The 18,602-nt window shown below is 46.3% G+C and overlaps 1 non-coding gene across 1 annotated transcript; it reads left to right on the top strand.

Moving 5' to 3' along the window:
* Positions 1–11,341: 11,341 nt before the first annotated feature.
* On the top strand, positions 11,342–11,413 carry Trnai-aau (transfer RNA isoleucine (anticodon AAU)). The gene has a single exon. It is a non-coding gene; the product is annotated as a tRNA-Ile (tRNA).
* Positions 11,414–18,602: the final 7,189 nt, after the last annotated feature.

Below are 18,602 nucleotides of genomic sequence, written 5' to 3'. Positions count from 1 at the left end.
GCACATCGGTTACGTGTCAGATGTGTAGCCAAGCAGTAATTTGTCGCCATAGCTGCAAATATTAGCCGGTAATATGAAGTGTTGTCAGCTGAAGTCTGATGATGCAGACGACCGTAATGACGAAGTACTCAAAATTACCGCTAGGCCGCGCCTCTTTACCTCAGTGGTAGAGCACTGGTCTAATAAGCCAGGGGTCGTAAGTTCCATCCTTACAGGAGAAAGATGAATTTTGGAAATCAGTTGCGCGTCGTGGCTGTATAGCAAACAGTATCTGTGATGACGAACAATTAGCAACAGGCGTTTTTTTAAGAATTACTCTCAGATGTGATTAAGGCGAATGGCGCAGATAAAGCATTTGCCAAAGCGGTACAGCATAAGGGGGGACGAGGCAGTCTGAATTACATTTTATAGATGTATTTCTCACATATCTCAGAGCCTCTCGCGATATTCGTTGTCGTCGTCGTCGTCGTCGTCGTCGTCGTCGCTGCTTCTGCAGAAGTAGCAAATGGCCATCGTAGCAAATGCGGCGAGGGACGCCCTGCCTTCGATTCCGAATGCACAGAGTGTGTGGTCTTGTTTCTCAGTCTATATTTGATCAGTCTCGTAAGAGGTTGAATGTAACGAATGGGTGGGAAAGAGCAAGGGGCAGCGGCTGTGTAGGACGAAACCACAAATCCTCAGGGGTGTGAGCGTTTCGAGATGAGTAGTATAGTTGTAAATGTTTGTCGTCAGTGACATATTGCATAAGGCGTCGGACTTCGGATCTGAAGATTACAGGTTCGAATGCTCTCATGCTCGAGTTTTTCCAGTTCTGAAAAAGAAACATACCGTTTTAATGTAGCAATTGAGCAGTACGAAACCGTCTGAATGTTGCTGTTGACCATTTTTTGCTTGGAGATGCTCTTGAGCTTGAAACACACACAACAAGACCGGTGTTAACTAGCGAAATGGTCGGCAGAGTGCCGGCACCGCGAGTTTTGACTGGCACTTGCACATCTAAAACAAGGTCGTAAAGTAACTCGTTCGGCTTTTGAGTCACATAAAGTATGTGTGTTAATTTTGACGCCACTAGCTCTATATGTTGTCATGCAATTTCTTAACTCTCAGAAATGATTATGACATAAAAGTGAAGTACGTGACGTGTGTGACGTTAGGAAAACATTAGGCAGAATGGAGAGAAACTGTATGGGACCACCCAACCGAAACGAGTACTGTGTGACGTGCTACCCGGAAGCTGTTCAACATGGTAGCCGGCTAGCTCAGTTGGTAGAGGGTCAGAATCTTAATCCCAGGGTCGTGGGTTCGAGCCGCATGCTCAGCGGAACGGAATTTTGTTCCGCTGCAGATGTAAATTACCGTTTTTCTGATTAACGATATTTAATGGAAATAGCAACTTTAAACTTTGCCTACGTCTCTGTCAGTCGCAAGGAAACTGTATTTGAAGGTGAAGGTGATTTGGAGACATGTGTGAAAGACATGTTCTGAAATGCAAGTGTTGTTGTTTGGAGAGCACATCGGCTACGTGTCAGATGTGTAGCCAAGTAGTAATGGGTCGCCATAGCTGCAAATATTAGCCGATAATATGAAGTGTTGTCAGCTGAAGTCTGATGATGCAGACGACCGTAAGGACGAAGTACCCAAGAGTACCATTAGGCCGCGCCTCCTTAGCTCAGTGGTAGAGCACTGGTCTAATAAAACAGGGGTCGTAAGTTCCATCCTCACAGGAGAAAGATGAATTTTGGAAATCAGTTGCGCGTCATGGCTGTATAGCAAACAGTATCTGTGATGACGAACAATTAGCAACAGGCGTTTTTTTAAGAATTACTCTCAGATGTGATTAAGGCGAATGGCGCAGATAAAGCATTTGCCAAAGCGGTACAGCATAAGGGGGGACGAGGCAGTCTGAATTACATTTTATAGATGTATTTCTCACATATCTCAGAGCCTCTCGCGATATTCGTTGTCGTCGTCGTCGTCGTCGTCGTCGTCGTCGCTGCTTCTGCAGAAGTAGCAAATGGCCATCGTAGCAAATGCGGCGAGGGACGCCCGGCCTTCGATTCAGAATGCACAAAGTGTGTGGTCTTGTTTCTCAGTCTATATTTGATCGGTCTCGTAAGAGGTTGAATGTAACGAATGGGTGGGAAAGAGCAAGGGGCAGCGGCTGTGTAGAACGAAAACACAAATCCTTAGGGGTGTGAGCGTTTCCAGATGAGTAGTATACTTGTAAATGTTTGTCGTCAGTGACCTATTGCATAAGGCGTCGGACTTCGGATCTGAAGATTACAGGTTCGAATGCTCTCATGCTCGAGTTTTTCCAGTTCTGAAAAAGAAACATACCGTTTTAATGTAGCAATTGAGCAGTACGAAACCGTCTGAATGTTGCTGTTGACCATTTTTTGCTTGGAGATGCTCTTGAGCTTGAAACACACACAACAAGACCGGTGTTAACTAGCGAAATGGTCGGCTGACTGCCGGCACCGCGAGTTTTGACTGGCACTTGCACATCTAAAACAAGGTCGTAAAGTAACTCGTTCGGCTTTTGAGTCACATAAAGTATGTGTGTTAATTTTGACGCCACTAGCTCTATATGTTGTCATGCAATTTCTTAACTCTCAGAAATGATTATGACATAAAAGTGAAGTACGTGACGAGTGTGACGTTAGGAAAACATTAGGCAGCATGGAGAGAAACTGTATGGGACCACCCAACCGAAACGAGTACTGTGTGACGTGCTACCCGGAAGCAATTCAACATGGTAGCCGGCTATCTCAGTCGGTAGAGGGTCAGAATCTTAATCCCAGGGTCGTGGGTTCGAGCCGCACGCTCGGCGGAACGGAATTTTTTTCCGCTGCAGATGTAAATTACCGTTTTTCTGATTAACGATATTTAATGGAAATAGCAACTTTAAACTTTGCCTACGTCTCTGTCAGTCGCAAGGGAACTGTATTTGAAGGTGAAGGTGATTTTGTAGACATGTGTGAAAGACATGTTCTGAAATGCAAGTGTTGTTGTTTGGAGAGCACATCGGTTACGTGTAAGATGTGTAGCCAAGCAGTAATTTGTCGCCATAGCTGCAAATATTAGCCGGTAATATGAAGTGTTGTCAGCTAAAGTCTGAAGATGCAGACGACCGTAAGGACGAAGTACCCAAGAGTACCGCTAGGCCGCGCCTCTTTAGCTCAGTGGTAGAGCACCGGTGTAATAAACCAGGGGTCGTAAGTTCCATCCTCACAGGAGAAAGATGAATTTTGGAAATCAGTTGCGCGTCGTGGCCGTATTGCAAACAGTACCTGTGATGACGAACAATTAGCGACAGGCGTTTTTTTAAGAATTACTCTCAGATGCGATTAAGGCGAATGGCGCAGATAAAGCATTTGCCAAAGCGGTACAGCATAAGGGGGGACGAGGCAGTCTGAATTACATTTTATAGATGTATTTCTCACATATCTCAGAGCCTCTCGCGATATTCGTTGTCGTCGTCGTCGTCGTCGCCGCCGCCGCTTCTGCAGAAGTAGCAAATGGCAATCGTAGCAAATGCGGCGAGGGACGCCCTGCCTTCGATTCCGAATGCACAAAGTGTGTGGTCTTGTTTCTCAGTCTATATTTGGTCGGTCACGTCAGAGGTTGAATGTAACGAATGGGTGGGAAAGAGCAAGGGGCAGCGGCTGTGTAGAACGAAAACACAAATCCTCAGGGGTGTGAGCGTTTCGAGATGAGTCGTATACATGTAAATGTTGGTCGTCAGTGACCGTGTGGCCTAATGGATAAGGCGTCGGACTTCGGATCTGAAGATTACAGGTTCGAATGCTGTCACGCTTGTGTTCTTCCAGTTCTGAAAAAGAAACATACCGTTTTAATGTAGCAATTGAGCAGTACGAAACCGTCAGAATGTTGCTGTTGACCATTTTTTGCTTGGAGATGCTCTTGAGCTTGAAACACACACAACAAGACCGGTGTTAACTAGCGAAATGGTCGGCAGAGTGCCGGCACCGCGAGTTTTGACTGGCACTTGCACATCTAAAACAAGGTCGTAAAGTAACTCGTTCGGCTTTTGAGTCACATAAAGTATGTGTGTTAATTTTGACGCCACTAGCTCTATATGTTGTCATGCAATTTCTTAACTCTCAGAAATGATTATGACATAAAAGCGAAGTACGTGACGAGTGTGACGTTAGGAAAACATTAGGCAGCATGGAGAGAAACTGTATGGGACCACCCAACCGAAACGAGTACTGTGTGACGTGCTACCCGGAAGCTATTCAACACGGTAGCCGGCTAGCTCAGTCGGTAGAGGGTCAGAATCTTATTCCCAGGGTCGTGGGTTCGAGCCGCACGCTCGGCGGAACGGAATTTTTTTCCGCTGCAGATGTAAATTACCGTTTTTCTGATTAACGATATTTAATGGAAATAGCAACTTTAAACTTTGCCTACGTCTCTGTCAGTCGCAAGGAAACTGTATTTGAAGGTGAAGGTGATTTTGTAGACTTGTGTGAAAGACATGTTCTGAAATGCAAGTGTTGTTGTTTGGAGAGCACATCGGTTACGTGTCAGATGTGTAGCCAAGCAGTAATTTGTCGCCATAGCTGCAAATATTAGCCGGTAATATGAAGTGTTTTCAGCTAAAGTCTGATGATGCAGACGACCGTAAGGACGAAGTACCCAAGAGTACCGCTAGGCCGCGCCTCTTTTGCTCAGTGGTAGAGCACTGGTGTAATAAATCAGGGGTCGTAAGTTCCATCCTCACAGGAGAAAGATGAATTTTGGAAATCAGTTGCGCGTCGTGGCCGTATTGCAAACAGTACCTGTGATGACGAACAATTAGCGACAGGCGTTTTTTTAAGAATTACTCTCAGATGCGATTAAGGCGAATGGCGCAGATAAAGCATTTGCCAAAGCGGTACAGCATAAGGTGGGACGAGGCAGTCTGAATTACATTTTATAGATGTATTTCTCACATATCTCAGAGCCTCTCACGATATTCGTTGTCGTCGTCGTCGTCGTCGTCGTCGTCGCCGCCGCCGCCGCCGCCGCTTCTGCAGAAGTAGCAAATGGCAATCGTAGCAAATGCGGCGAGGGACGCCCTGCCTTCGATTCCGAATGCACAAAGTGTGTGGTCTTGTTTCTCAGTCTATATTTGGTCGGTCACGTCAGAGGTTGAATGTAACGAATGGGTGGGAAAGAGCAAGGGGCAGCGGCTGTGTAGAACGAAACCACAAATCCTCAGGGGTGTGAGCGTTTCGAGATGAGTCGTATACATGTAAATGTTGGTCGTCAGTGACCGTGTGGCCTAATGGATAAGGCGTCGGACTTCGGATCTGAAGATTACAGGTTCGAATGCTGTCACGCTTGTGTTCTTCCAGTTCTGAAAAAGAAACATAACGTTTTAATGTAGCAATTGAGCAGTACGAAACCGTCTGGAAGTTGCTGTTGACCATTTACGTGTCAGATGTGTAGCAAAGCAGTAATGGGGCGCCATAGCTGCAAATATTAGCCGGTAATATGAAGTGTTGTCAGCTGAAGTCTGATGATGCAGACGAACTTAAGGACGAAGTACCCAAGAGTACCATTAGGCTGCGCCTCCTTAGCTCAGTGGTAGAGCACTGGTCTAATAAAACAGGGGTCGTAAGTTCCATCCTCACAGGAGAAAGATGAATTTTGGAAATCAGTTGCGCGTCGTGGCTGTATAGCAAACAGTATCTGTGATGACGAACAATTAGCAACAGGCGTTTTTTAAGAATTACTCTCAGATGTGATTAAGGCGAATGGCGCATATAAAGCATTTGCCAAAGCGGTACAGCATAAGGTGGGACGAGGCAGTCTGAATTACATTTTATAGATGTATTTCTCACATATCTCAGAGCCTCTCGCGGTCGTCGTCGTCGTCGTCGTCGCCGCCGCCGCTTCTGCGAGAGTAGCAAATGGCGATCGTAGCAAATGCGGCGAGGGACGCCCGGCCTTCGATTCAGAATGCACAAAGTGTGTGGTCTTGTTTCTCAGTCTATATTTGATCGGTCTCGTAAGAGGTTGAATGTAACGAATGGGTGGGAAAGAGCAAGGGGCAGCGGCTGTGTAGAACGAAACCACAAATCCTCAGGGGTGTGAGCGTTTCGAGATGAGTCGTATACATGTAAATGTTTGTCGTCAGTGACCGTGTGGCGTAATGGATAAGGCGTCGGACTTCGGATCTGAAGATTACAGGTTCGAATGCTGTCACGCTCGTGTTTTTCCAGTTCTGAAAAAGAAACATACCGTTTTAATGTAGCAATTGAGCAGTACGAAACCGTCTGAAAGTTGCTGTTGACCATTTACGTGTAAGATGCGTAGCAAAGCAGTAATGGGTCGCCATAGCTGCAAATATTAGCCGGTAATATGAAGTGTTGTCAGCTGAAGTCTGATGATGCAGACGACCGTAATGACGAAGTACCCAAAATTACCGCTAGGCCGCGCCTCTTTACCTCAGTGGTAGAGCACTGGTCTAATAAGCCAGGGGTCGTAAGTTCCATCCTTACAGGGGAAAGATGAATTTTGGAAATCAGTTGCGCGTCGTGGCTGTATAGCAAACAGTATCTGTGATGACGAACAATTAGCAACAGGCGGTTTTTTAAGTATTACTCTCAGATGTGATTAAGGCGAATGGCGCAGATAAAGCATTTGCCAAAGCGGTACAGCATAAGGGGGGACGAGGCAGTCTGAATTACATTTTATAGATGTATTTCTCACATATCTCAGAGCCTCTCGCGATAGTCGTCGTCGTCGTCGTCGTCGTCGTCGTCGTCGCTGCTTCTGCAGAAGTAGCAAATGGCCATCGTAGCAAATGCGGCGAGGGACGCCCGGCCTTCGATTCCGAATGCACAAAGTGTGTGGTCTTGTTTCTCAGTCTATATTTGGTCGGTCACGTCAGAGGTTGAATGTAACGAATGGGTGGGAAAGAGCAAGGGGCAGCGGCTGTGTAGAACGAAACCACAAATCCTCAGGGGTGTGAGCGTTTCGAGATGAGTCGTATACATGTAAATGTTGGTCGTCAGTGACCGTGTGGCCTAATGGATAAGGCGTCGGACTTCGGATCTGAAGATTACAGGTTCGAATGCTGTCACGCTTGTGTTCTTCCAGTTCTGAAAAAGAAACATAACGTTTTAATGTAGCAATTGAGCAGTACGAAACCGTCTGGAAGTTGCTGTTGACCATTTACGTCTCAGATGTGTAGCAAAGCAGTAATGGGGCGCCATAGCTGCAAATATTAGCCGGTAATATGAAGTGTTGTCAGCTGAAGTCTGATGATGCAGACGAACTTAAGGACGAAGTACCCAACAGCACCATTAGGCTGCGCCTCCTTAGCTCAGTGGTAGAGCACTGGTCTAATAAAACAGGGGTCGTAAGTTCCATCCTCACAGGAGAAAGATGAATTTTGGAAATCAGTTGCGCGTCGTGGCTGTATAGCAAACAGTATCTGTGATGACGAACAATTAGCAACAGGCGTTTTTTAAGAATTACTCTCAGATGTGATTAAGGCGAATGGCGCAGATAAAGCATTTGCCAAAGCGGTACAGCATAAGGTGGGACGAGGCAGTCTGAATTACATTTTATAGATGTATTTCTCACATATCTCAGAGCCTCTCGCGGTCGTCGTCGTCGTCGTCGTCGCCGCCGCCGCTTCTGCGAGAGTAGCAAATGGCGATCGTAGCAAATGCGGCGAGGGACGCCCGGCCTTCGATTCAGAATGCACAAAGTGTGTGGTCTTGTTTCTCAGTCTATATTTGATCGGTCTCGTAAGAGGTTGAATGTAACGAATGGGTGGGAAAGAGCAAGGGGCAGCGGCTGTGTAGAACGAAACCACAAATCCTCAGGGGTGTGAGCGTTTCGAGATGAGTCGTATACATGTAAATGTTTGTCGTCAGTGACCGTGTGGCGTAATGGATAAGGCGTCGGACTTCGGATCTGAAGATTACAGGTTCGAATGCTGTCACGCTCGTGTTTTTCCAGTTCTGAAAAAGAAACATACCCTTTTAATGTAGCAATTGAGCAGTACGAAACCGTCTGAAAGTTGCTGTTGACCATTTACGTGTAAGATGCGTAGCAAAGCAGTAATGGGTCGCCATAGCTGCAAATATTAGCCGGTAATATGAAGTGTTGTCAGCTGAAGTCTGATGATGCAGACGACCGTAATGACGAAGTACCCAAAATTACCGCTAGGCCGCGCCTCTTTACCTCAGTGGTAGAGCACTGGTCTAATAAGCCAGGGGTCGTAAGTTCCATCCTTACAGGGGAAAGATGAATTTTGGAAATCAGTTGCGCGTCGTGGCTGTATAGCAAACAGTATCTGTGATGACGAACAATTAGCAACAGGCGGTTTTTTAAGTATTACTCTCAGATGCGATTAAGGCGAATGGCGCAGATAAAGCATTTGCCAAAGCGGTACAGCATAAGGGGGGACGAGGCAGTCTGAATTACATTTTAAAGATGTATTTCTCACATATCTCAGAGCCTCTCGCGATAGTCGTCGTCGTCGTCGTCGTCGTCGTCGTCGTCGTCGCTGCTTCTGCAGAAGTAGCAAATGGCCATCGTAGCAAATGCGGCGAGGGACGCCCGGCCTTCGATTCAGAATGCACAAAGTGTGTGGTCTTGTTTCTCAGTCTATATTTGATCGGTCTCGTAAGAGGTTGAATGTAACGAATGGGTGGGAAAGAGCAAGGGGCAGCGGCTGTGTAGAACGAAAACACAAATCCTTAGGGGTGTGAGCGTTTCGAGATGAGTAGTATACTTGTAAATGTTTGTCGTCAGTGACCTATTGCATAAGGCGTCGGACTTCGGATCTGAAGATTACAGGTTCGAATGCTCTCATGCTCGAGTTTTTCCAGTTCTGAAAAAGAAACATACCGTTTGAATGTAGCAATTGAGCAGTACGAAACCGTCTGAATGTTGCTGTTGACCATTTTTTGCTTGGAGATGCTCTTGAGCTTGAAACACACACAACAAGACCGGTGTTAACTAGCGAAATGGTCGGCAGAGTGCCGGCACCGCGAGTTTTGACTGGCACTTGCACATCTAAAACAAGGTCGTAAAGTAACTCGTTCGGCTTTTGAGTCACATAAAGTATGTGTGTTAATTTTGACGCCACTATCTCTATATGTTGTCATGCAATTTCTTAACTCTCAGAAATGATTATGACATAAAAGTGAAGTACGTGACGAGTGTGACGTTAGGAAAACATTAGGCAGCATGGAGAGAAACTGTATGGGACCACCCAACCGAAACGAGTACTGTGTGACGGGCTACCCGGAAGCAATACAACACGGTAGCCGGCTAGCTCAGTCGGTAGAGGGTCAGAATCTTATTCCCAGGGTCGTGGGTTCGAGCCGCACGCTCGGCGGAACGGAATTTTTTTCCGCTGCAGATGTAAATTACCGTTTTTCTGATTAACGATATTTAATGGAAATAGCAACTTTAAACTTTGCCTACGTCTCTGTCAGTCGCAAGGAAACTGTATTTGAAGGTGAAGGTGATTTTGTAGACATGTGTGAAAGACATGTTCTGAAATGCAAGTGTTGTTGTTTGGAGAGCACATCGGTTACGTGTCAGATGTGTAGCCAAGCAGTAATGGGTCGCCATAGCTGCAAATATTAGCCGGTAATATGAAGTGTTGTCAGCTGAAGTCTGATGATGCAGACGACCGTAAGGACGTGTCAGTTGTGTAGCCAAGCAGTAATGGGTCGCCATAGCTGCAAATATTAGCCGGTAATATGAAGTGTTGTCAGCTAAAGTCTGATGATGCAGACGACCGTAAGGACGAAGTACCCAAGAGTACCGCTAGGCCGCGCCTCTTTAGCTCAGTGGTAGAGCACTGGTGTAATAAACCAGGGGTCGTAAGTTCCGTCCTCACAGGAGAAAGACGAATTTTGGAAATCAGTTGCGCGTCGTGGCCGTATTGCAAACAGTACCTGTGATGACGAACAATTAGCGACAGGCGTTTTTTTAAGAATTACTCTCAGATGCGATTAAGGCGAATGGCGCAGATAAAGCATTTGCCAAAGCGGTACAGCATAAGGTGGGATGAGGCAGTCTGAATTACATTTTATAGATGTATTTCTCACATATCTCAGAGCCTCTCGCGATCTTCGTCGTCGTCGTCGTCGTCGTCGTCGTCGTCGTCGTCGCCGCCGCCGCTTCTGCAGAAGTAGCAAATGGCCATCGTAGCAAATGCGGCGAGGGACGCCCTGCCTTCGATTCCGAATGCACAAAGTGTGTGGTCTTGTTTCTCAGTCTATATTTGGTCGGTCTCGTCAGAGGTTGAGTGTAACGAATGGGTGGGAAAGAGCAAGGGGCAGCGGCTGTGTAGAACGAAAACACAAATCCTCAGGGGTGTGAGCGTTTCGAGATGAGTCGTATACATGTAAATGTTGGTCGTCAGTGACCGTGTGGCCTAGTGGATAAGGCGTCGGACTTCGGATCTGAAAATTACAGGTTCGAATGCTGTCACGCTTGTGTTTTTCCAGATCTGAAAAAGAAACATACCGTTTTAATGTAGCAATTGAGCAGTACGAAACCGTCTGAATGTTGCTGTTGACCATTTTTTGCTTGGAGATGCTCTTGAGCTTCAAACACACACAGCAAGACCGGTGTTAACTAGCGAAATGGTCGGCAGAGTGCCGACACAGCGAGTTTTGACTATCACTTGCACATCTAAAACAACGTCGGGAAGTAACTCGTTCGGCTTTTGAGTCACATAAAGTATGTGTGTTAATTTTGAAGCCACTAGCTCTGCTTGTTGTCATGCAATTTCTTTGCCTCTCAGAAATGATTATGACATAAAAGTGAAGTACGTGACGGGTGTGACGTTAGGAAAACATTAGGCAGCATGGACAGATTCTGTATGGGACCACCCAACCCAAACGAGTACTGTGTGACGTGCTACCCGGCAGGTATTCATCGAGGTAGCCGGCTAGCTCGGTCGGTAGAGGGTCAGACTCTTAATCCCAGGGTCGTGGGTTCGAGCCAGACGCTGGGCGGAACGGAATTTTGTTCCGCTGCAGATGTAAATTACCGTTTTTCTAATTAACGAGATTTAATGGAAATAGCAACATTAAACTTTGCCTACGTCTCTGTCAGTCGCAAGGAAACTGTATTTGAAGATGAAGGTGATTTTGTAGACATGTGTGAAAGACATGTTCTGAAATGCAAGTGTTGTTGTTTGGAGAGCACATCGGTTACGTGTCAGATGCGTAGCCAAGCAGTAATTTGTCGCCATAGGTGCAAATATTAGCCGGTAATATGAAGTGTTGTCAGCTAAAGTCTGATGATGCAGACGACCGTAAGGACGAAGTACACAAGAGTACCGCTAGGCCGCGCCTCTTTAGCTCAGTGGTAGAGCACTGGTCTAATAAACCAGTGGTCGTAAGTTCCATCCTCACAGGAGAAAGATGAATTTTGGAAATCAGTTGCGCGTCGTGGCCGTATAGCAAACAGTACCTGTGATGACGAACAATTAGCGACAGGCGTTTTTTTAAGAATTACTCTCAGATGTGATTAAGGCGAATGGCGCCGATAAAGCATTTGCCAAAGCGGTACAGCATAAGGTGGGACGAGGCAGTCTGAATTACATTTTATAGATGTATTTCTCACATATCTCAGAGCCTCTCGCGATCTTCGTCGTCGTCGTCGTCGTCGTCGTCGTCGTCGTCGTCGTCGTCGCCGCCGCCGCTTCTGCAGAAGTAGCAAATGGCCATCGTAGCAAATGCGGCGAGGGACGCCCTGCCTTCGATTCCGAATGCACAAAGTGTGTGGTCTTGTTTCTCAGTCTATATTTGGTCGGTCTCGTCAGAGGTTGAATGTAACGAATGGGTGGGAAAGAGCAAGGGGCAGCGGCTGTGTAGAACGAAAACACAAATCCTCAGGGGTGTGAGCGTTTCGAGATGAGTCGTATACATGTAAATGTTGGTCGTCAGTGACCGTGTGGCCTAGTGGATAAGGCGTCGGACTTCGGATCTGAAAATTACAGGTTCGAATGCTGTCACGCTTGTGATTTCCAGATCTGAAAAAGAAACATACCTTTTTAATGTAGCAATTGAGCAGTACGAAACCGTCTGAATGTTGCTGTTGACCATTTTTTGCTTGGAGATGCTCTTGAGCTTGAAACACACACAACAAGACCGGTGTTAACTAGCGAAATGGTCGGCAGGGTGCCGACACAGCGAGTTTTGACTATCACTTGCACATCTTAAACAACGTCGGAAAGTAACTCGTTCGGCTTTTGAGTCACATAAAGTATGTGTGTTAATTTTGAAGCCACTAGCTCTGCTTGTTGTCATGCAATTTCTTTGCCTCTCAGAAATGATTATGACATAAAAGTGAAGTACGTGACGAGTGTGACGTTAGGAAAACATTAGGCAGCATGGAGAGATTCTGTATGGGACCACCCAACCCAAACGAGTACTGTGTGACGTGCTACCCGGCAGGTATTCATCGAGGTAGCCGGCTAGCTCGGTCGGTAGAGGGTCAGACTCTTAATCCCAGGGTCGTGGGTTCGAGCCAGACGCTGGGCGGAACGGAATTTTGTTCCGCTGCAGATGTAAATTACCGTTTTTCTGATTAACGAGATTTAATGGAAATAGCAACATTAAACTTTGCCTACGTCTCTGCCAGTCGCAAGGAAACTGTATTTGAAGGTGAAGGTGATTTTGTAGACATGTGTGAAAGACATGTTCTGAAATGCAAGTGTTGTTGTTTGGAGAGCACATCGGTTACGTGTCAGATGTGTAGCCAAGCAGTAATTTGTCGCCATAGCTGCAAATATTAGCCGGTAATATGAAGTGTTGTCAGCTAAAGTCTGATGATGCAGACGACCGTAAGGACGAAGTACCCAAGAGTACCGCTAGGCCGCGCCTATTTAGCTCAGTGGTAGAGCACTGGTCTAATAAACCAGGGGTCGTAAGTTCCATCCTCACAGGAGAAAGATGAATTTTGGAAATCAGTTGCGCGTCGTGGCCGTATAGCAAACAGTACCTGTGATGACGAACAATTAGCGACAGGCGTATTTTTAAGAATTACTCTCAGATGTGATTAAGGCGAATGGCGCCGATAAAGCATTTGCCAAAGCGGTACAGCATAAGGTGGGACGAGGCAGTCTGAATTACATTTTATAGATGTATTTCTCACATATCTCAGAGCCTCTCGCGATCTTCGTCGTCGTCGTCGCCGCCGCCGCTTCTGCAGAAGTAGCAAATGGCCATCGTAGCAAATGCGGCGAGGGACGCCCTGCCTTCGATTCTGAATGCACAAAGTGTGTGGTCTTGTTTCTCAGTCTATATTTGGTCGGTCTCGTCAGAGGTTGAATGTAACGAATGGGTGGGAAAGAGCAAGGGGCAGCGGCTGTGTAGAACGAAAACACAAATCCTCAGGGGTGTGAGCGTTTCGAGATGAGTCGTATACATGTAAATGTTGGTCGTCAGTGACCGTGTGGCCTAGTGGATAAGGCGTCGGACTTCGGATCTGAAAATTACAGGTTCGAATGCTGTCACGCTTGTGTTTTTCCAGATCTGAAAAAGAAACATACCGTTTTAATGTAGCAATTGAGCAGTACGAAACCGTCTGAATGTTGCTGTTGACCATTTTTTGCTTGGAGATGCTCTTGAGCTTGAAACACACACAACAAGACCGGTGTTAACTAGCGAAATGGTCGGCAGAGTGCCGGCACCGCGAGTTTTGACTGGCACTTGCACATCTAAAACAAGGTCGTAAAGTAACTCATCCGGCTTTTGAGTCACATAAAGTATGTGTGTTAATTTTGACGCCACTAGCTCTATATGTTGTCATGCAATTTCTTAACTCTCAGAAATGATTATGACATAAAAGTGAAGTACGTGACGAGTGTGACGTTAGGAAAACATTAGGCAGCATGGAGAGAAACTGTATGGGACCACCCAACCGAAACGAGTACTGTGTGACGTGCTACCCGGAAGCTATTCAACACGGTAACCGGCTAGCGCAGTCGGCAGAGGGTCAGAATCTTAATCCCAGGGTCGTGGGTTCGAGTCGCACGCTCGGCGGAACGGAATTTTTTTCCGCTGCAGATGTAAATTACCGTTTCTCTGATTAACGATATTTAATGGAAATAGCAACTTTAAACTTTGCCTACGTCTCTGTCAGTCGCAAGGAAACTGTATTTGAAGGTGAAGGTGATTTTGTAGACATGTGTGAAAGACATGTTCTGAAATTTAAGTGTTGTTGTTTGGAGAGCACATCGGTTACGTGTCAGATGTGTAGCCAAGCAGTAATTTGTCGCCATAGCTGCAAATATTAGCCGGTAATATGAAGTGTTGTCAGCTAAAGTCTGATGATGCAGACGACCGTAAGGACGAAGTACCCAAGAGTACTGCTATGCCGCGCCTCTTTAGCTCAGTGGTAGAGCACTGGTGTAATAAACCAGGGGTCGTAAGTTCCATCCTCACAGGAGAAAGATGAATTTTGGAAATCAGTTGCGCGTCGTGGCCGTATTGCAAACAGTACCTGTGATGACGAACAATTAGCAACAGGCGTTTTTTTAAGAATTACTCTCAGATGTGATTAAGGCGAATGGCGCAGATAAAGCATTTGCCAAAGCGGTACAGCATAAGGTGGGACGAGGCAGTCTGAATTACATTTTATAGATGTATTTCTCACATATCTCAGAGCGTCTCGCGATATTCGTTGTCGTCGTCGTCGTCGTCGTCGTCGTCGTCGTCGCCGCCGCTTCTGGAGAAGTAGCAAGTGGCAATCGTAGCAAATGCGGCGAGGGACGCCCTGCCTTCGATTCCGAATGCACAAAGTGTGTGGTCTTGTTTCTCAGTCTATATTTGGTCGGTCTCGTCAGAGGTTGAATGTAACGAATGGGTGGGAAAGAGCAAGGGGCAGCGGCTGTGTAGAACGAAAACACAAATCCTCAGGGGTGTGAGCGTTTCGAGATGAGTCGTATACATGTAAATGTTGGTCGTCAGTGACCGTGTGGCCTAGTGGATAAGGCGTCGGACTTCGGATCTGAAAATTACAGGTTCGAATGCTGTCACGCTTGTGATTTCCAGATCTGAAAAAGAAACATACCTTTTTAATGTAGCAATTGAGCAGTACGAAACCGTCTGAATGTTGCTGTTGACCATTTTTTGCTTGGAGATGCTCTTGAGCTTGAAACACACACAACAAGACCGGTGTTAACTAGCGAAATGGTCGGCAGGGTGCCGACACAGCGAGTTTTGACTATCACTTGCACATCTTAAACAACGTCGGAAAGTAACTCGTTCGGCTTTTGAGTCACATAAAGTATGTGTGTTAATTTTGAAGCCACTAGCTCTGCTTGTTGTCATGCAATTTCTTTGCCTCTCAGAAATGATTATGACATAAAAGTGAAGTACGTGACGAGTGTGACGTTAGGAAAACATTAGGCAGCATGGAGAGATTCTGTATGGGACCACCCAACCCAAACGAGTACTGTGTGACGTGCTACCCGGCAGGTATTCATCGAGGTAGCCGGCTAGCTCGGTCGGTAGAGGGTCAGACTCTTAATCCCAGGGTCGTGGGTTCGAGCCAGACGCTGGGCGGAACGGAATTTTGTTCCGCTGCAGATGTAAATTACCGTTTTTCTGATTAACGAGATTTAATGGAAATAGCAACATTAAACTTTGCCTACGTCTCTGCCAGTCGCAAGGAAACTGTATTTGAAGGTGAAGGTGATTTTGTAGACATGTGTGAAAGACATGTTCTGAAATGCAAGTGTTGTTGTTTGGAGAGCACATCGGTTACGTGTCAGATGTGTAGCCAAGCAGTAATTTGTCGCCATAGCTGCAAATATTAGCCGGTAATATGAAGTGTTGTCAGCTAAAGTCTGATGATGCAGACGACCGTAAGGACGAAGTACACAAGAGTACCGCTAGGCCGCGCCTATTTAGCTCAGTGGTAGAGCACTGGTCTAATAAACCAGGGGTCGTAAGTTCCATCCTCACAGGAGAAAGATGAATTTTGGAAATCAGTTGCGCGTCGTGGCCGTATAGCAAACAGTACCTGTGATGACGAACAATTAGCGACAGGCGTATTTTTAAGAATTACTCTCAGATGTGATTAAGGCGAATGGCGCCGATAAAGCATTTGCCAAAGCGGTACAGCATAAGGTGGGACGAGGCAGTCTGAATTACATTTTATAGATGTATTTCTCACATATCTCAGAGCCTCTCGCGATCTTCGTCGTCGTCGTCGCCGCCGCCGCTTCTGCAGAAGTAGCAAATGGCCATCGTAGCAAATGCGGCGAGGGACGCCCTGCCTTCGATTCTGAATGCACAAAGTGTGTGGTCTTGTTTCTCAGTCTATATTTGGTCGGTCTCGTCAGAGGTTGAATGTAACGAATGGGTGGGAAAGAGCAAGGGGCAGCGGCTGTGTAGAACGAAAACACAAATCCTCAGGGGTGTGAGCGTTTCGAGATGAGTCGTATACATGTAAATGTTGGTCGTCAGTGACCGTGTGGCCTAGTGGATAAGGCGTCGGACTTCGGATCTGAAAATTACAGGTTCGAATGCTGTCACGCTTGTGTTTTTCCAGATCTGAAAAAGAAACATACCGTTTTAATGTAGCAATTGAGCAGTACGAAACCGTCTGAATGTTGCTGTTGACCATTTTTTGCTTGGAGATGCTCTTGAGCTTGAAACACACACAACAAGACCGGTGTTAACTAGCGAAATGGTCGGCAGAGTGCCGGCACCGCGAGTTTTGACTGGCACTTGCACATCTAAAACAAGGTCGTAAAGTAACTCATCCGGCTTTTGAGTCACATAAAGTATGTGTGTTAATTTTGACGCCACTAGCTCTATATGTTGTCATGCAATTTCTTAACTCTCAGAAATGATTATGACATAAAAGTGAAGTACGTGACGAGTGTGACGTTAGGAAAACATTAGGCAGCATGGAGAGAAACTGTATGGGACCACCCAACCGAAACGAGTACTGTGTGACGTGCTACCCGGAAGCTATTCAACACGGTAACCGGCTAGCGCAGTCGGCAGAGGGTCAGAATCTTAATCCCAGGGTCGTGGGTTCGAGTCGCACGCTCGGCGGAACGGAATTTTTTTCCGCTGCAGATGTAAATTACCGTTTCTCTGATTAACGATATTTAATGGAAATAGCAACTTTAAACTTTGCCTACGTCTCTGTCAGTCGCAAGGAAACTGTATTTGAAGGTGAAGGTGATTTTGTAGACATGTGTGAAAGACATGTTCTGAAATTTAAGTGTTGTTGTTTGGAGAGCACATCGGTTACGTGTCAGATGTGTAGCCAAGCAGTAATTTGTCGCCATAGCTGCAAATATTAGCCGGTAATATGAAGTGTTGTCAGCTAAAGTCTGATGATGCAGACGACCGTAAGGACGAAGTACCCAAGAGTACTGCTATGCCGCGCCTCTTTAGCTCAGTGGTAGAGCACTGGTGTAATAAACCAGGGGTCGTAAGTTCCATCCTCACAGGAGAAAGATGAATTTTGGAAATCAGTTGCGCGTCGTGGCCGTATTGCAAACAGTACCTGTGATGACGAACAATTAGCAACAGGCGTTTTTTTAAGAATTACTCTCAGATGTGATTAAGGCGAATGGCGCAGATAAAGCATTTGCCAAAGCGGTACAGCATAAGGTGGGACGAGGCAGTCTGAATTACATTTTATAGATGTATTTCTCACATATCTCAGAGCGTCTCGCGATATTCGTTGTCGTCGTCGTCGTCGTCGTCGTCGTCGTCGTCGCCGCCGCTTCTGGAGAAGTAGCAAGTGGCAATCGTAGCAAATGCGGCGAGGGACGCCCTGCCTTCGATTCCGAATGCACAAAGTGTGTGGTCTTGTTTCTCAGTCTATATTTGGTCGGTCTCGTCAGAGGTTGAATGTAACGAATGGGTGGGAAAGAGCAAGGGGCAGCGGCTGTGTAGAACGAAAACACAAATCCTCAGGGGTGTGAGCGTTTCGAGATGAGTCGTATACATGTAAATGTTGGTCGTCAGTGACCGTGTGGCCTAGTGGATAAGGCGTCGGACTTCGGATCTGAAAATTACAGGTTCGAATGCTGTCACGCTTGTGATTTCCAGATCTGAAAAAGAAACATACCTTTTTAATGTAGCAATTGAGCAGTACGAAACCGTCTGAATGTTGCTGTTGACCATTTTTTGCTTGGAGATGCTCTTGAGCTTGAAACACACACAACAAGACCGGTGTTAACTAGCGAAATGGTCGGCAGGGTGCCGACACAGCGAGTTTTGACTATCACTTGCACATCTTAAACAACGTCGGAAAGTAACTCGTTCGGCTTTTGAGTCACATAAAGTATGTGTGTTAATTTTGAAGCCACTAGCTCTGCTTGTTGTCATGCAATTTCTTTGCCTCTCAGAAATGATTATGACATAAAAGTGAAGTACGTGACGAGTGTGACGTTAGGAAAACATTAGGCAGCATGGAGAGATTCTGTATGGGACCACCCAACCCAAACGAGTACTGTGTGACGTGCTACCCGGCAGGTATTCATCGAGGTAGCCGGCTAGCTCGGTCGGTAGAGGGTCAGACTCTTAATCCCAGGGTCGTGGGTTCGAGCCAGACGCTGGGCGGAACGGAATTTT

This window comes from Schistocerca gregaria, unplaced genomic scaffold (genome assembly GCF_023897955.1).
Source record: "Schistocerca gregaria isolate iqSchGreg1 unplaced genomic scaffold, iqSchGreg1.2 ptg000066l, whole genome shotgun sequence".
NCBI classification, from domain to species: domain Eukaryota; kingdom Metazoa; phylum Arthropoda; class Insecta; order Orthoptera; family Acrididae; genus Schistocerca; species Schistocerca gregaria.
The sequence above is the reverse complement of the archived record's forward strand: the minus strand, read 5'-3'. Positions and strand labels throughout refer to the sequence as shown.